Genomic DNA, 2,942 nt, shown 5'->3' with positions numbered 1-2,942 from the left:
ACTAGAAGCAGCAGCGGCGAGGCAGTATTTTGATTATTATATGGAGAAGAGCTGCACAAAATTGATGAAGGCGCAATATTTATCTCGTGGTTGTGGCTGGCTGTTGCGGGCAAAAAAGTACGACACCTCAGACAGATTTCACATATAAAAGTATGTCGAGATGCACACGTGCGACATTGAAAATGCCACCCACAGGCACAAAAAAGTCTCATCCAAATTGATTGCTTTGGTATGCATAAATCATTTTCGGGATGGTAAGGGTCCAAGCATAAGAGAAATTCAAAGAATTGTATTTAAGAAGTTGCGCTGCAACGCAAGCTATTGAATGTGTTGGAAAGGAAGTGTAATTGCGAAGAACATCATTCGCGGGACACCGGAGCACGGATATGCTTGCTTACCGGCTTTTTCCCACATGGTGGAGTTATTGAATCCCAGGTCTTTTTACTCTATCTTGGTAAACCGGATGGATGGATCGTTCGTTTACTACTTCTTAGCATTCGAAGCTTGCATACGAGGATATGCCCACATGAGAAAGGTAATTGCCGTCGATGGCACATATTTATATGACAAGCACGGGGGCGTTCTGCTGAGCGCCGTTGCACAGGACAACGAAAATTATATATTTCCGATTGCCTTTTATGTCGTTGATAAAGAGAATAATGCTTCTTGGACCTTCTTCTTCCAAAAGCTGAAATCTATCATAGAAGATGAACCAGATCTATACGTCATCACCGACAGGCACATTAGCATCGTCAATACCTTCTCCCGTGTATACAGTCGTGCACATCACGGACTTTAAATGAGACATCTAGTTAAAAATCTTTGCGTAAATCAACACTGTGGAGAACATCTTTATCTATTCTATGCCGCAAAAAAGGCTTATTCCTTCGATGTGTTTAGCGATAATTTTGTGGAATTTAAGAGTAAATGCCCCGAGGCAGCTCATGTCCTTGAAAATGTGCTTGGTTTTGAAAAATGGAGTAGAGCACACTTTTCGGGCAATAGGTACGACGTGATGACCACAAACATCGCCGAATCGCTCAACTCGATTTTGATGGATGAACGGGAGTACTCCGTGTCGTACATATTCAATTTAATTGCTAAAAAATTTGGTGAAAAGTTTAGGGAGCGGCATGCATTTGTCGGTGGTAAAGAGAACATATTTGTGCCTTTTGCGGAAAGGATCCTAAGGGATAATAAGAGTGCGAGCAATTCCTTGTATGTGGGTAATCCAAACGGGGTTCTCGATGAGTATACGATGTTCGACAACGGCGTTACTGCCAAGGTCAATCTCTTAGAAAGGAGTTGTTCTTGTCGGAAATTTGACTTGGTGAAAATGTCGTGCGAACATGCGATGGCAGCTTTGCAAGCAAAGTACGGTGATGGCAAAGATTATGGTAAATCCATCTACGACTACTCTTCGCCAATTTATAAAGCTGAACGTTACCTCCTCGCATACTCGGAGCAATTAACGTGGTCCCTCTGGAGGCTGAATGGACTGTGCCACAGGAATTGGTAGACACCAAAATTTCTCCACCCCCGTACGATCCCAAACTTGGAAGGAAGAAAGTCAAACGCACTAAGAGAGTCGGTGAGACATTTAAGTCCAAAAGGAGGAATAAGTGTTCAATATGCAAGAAATTCAGACACAAAAGAACCACGTGTAGAATGGGCATCAAATCATAAATAGGCTTTTTTTTAGCTTCAGTTGTAAAGCTACTATTTTGGGGGATAAATGTGCATTTCTGTAGATTTTAACGTTCAGTTATTATCGACCTAAAGCCTTGTCTACGATAGACTATCTATAGTCTACGGTATATATAATATATGGTCTATAAAATATTATGTATTGATTATATTATTGCTGATCTAACATGTTATGTTGGTCATTTTCCCAATTTATCTCTCCAATCGATGCAACGAATCATTATTTTCCTTGTTTTCCGTTCCCATTTATTAAAAAGCTGCACAAAATGTCTCTTCACAAGGAAAAATAGCTAGTATATGCATACGAAATATTTTCTCTTGTCAGACACGTCGACCTACCATTGGGTGGATAAATGAACGGACGCAATCTACAAGTCGATAAGTACAGGCCCTCTTTCTACGCAACTCTTCAGTTTTCCCTAAATCAAAAATATCAGAAATCGCCTCTTCTTCTTCTTCTTCATCCAAATAAAAAAAATGCCTCCAAGAAGGATACCTCTGCGCCCAATCAGACATGTGCCTTTGAGGCACTACGACCTCCTCCTTCTAAGGAATGATTTGGACTGGCTTTTCTATGGGCTGGGTCAAGACCGCATCTACCTGGAGCGGGAGCTCCGTCGAATTGCTCATTTCTTGAGGAAAATTTCGGAAAGGCTCAGAATGGAAGTCCCTGACTACATCACCCCCCCACCACCACCATCCCCATAATTTAGTTTAAATATTTTATTTAGTATATGTTTTTAAGTTTTTTTGATTTGTTCATTGCTGAAGAAGCTTTCTTTGTAGGATCTTGTTAGAAGAAAGCTTCTTCCATTTTTCCCTTTTTGATGTAAATTTTATTATGTAATGTAATGAACAATTTTAATACAACTATGTTTCAGTTTCTTTTAACATTGTGTGTTTGCCATCTTTGCTCTGATCCCTTGTTTGAAAACTCGAATCAAATATGTCTGCCTTTTCAAGTTACAGTATTGTGGCTTGACTAATTTCCTGAAGAATAAAATCTAATATTTAGATTTTATACAAAGTATTTCGTCGACTGTACATATTAGTAGATTGTAGACTACATGAATCGATGGATCATCGGGTAAACTAAAACAAATAATAATAGATTTTTAAAAAATACTTTAATTTTAAAAGATTTAAACAGATTATCACATGTTATGTGGCTGGTGGAAGAAAATAATTAAATTAAAAATGATTTAAATAGATAATCACACGTTTTGGAAATTATG

Source organism: Capsicum annuum, chromosome 8 (assembly GCF_002878395.1).
Source record: "Capsicum annuum cultivar UCD-10X-F1 chromosome 8, UCD10Xv1.1, whole genome shotgun sequence".
In the NCBI taxonomy this organism is placed as follows: Eukaryota; Viridiplantae; Streptophyta; class Magnoliopsida; order Solanales; family Solanaceae; genus Capsicum; species Capsicum annuum.
This window is presented reverse-complemented; position numbering follows the sequence as displayed.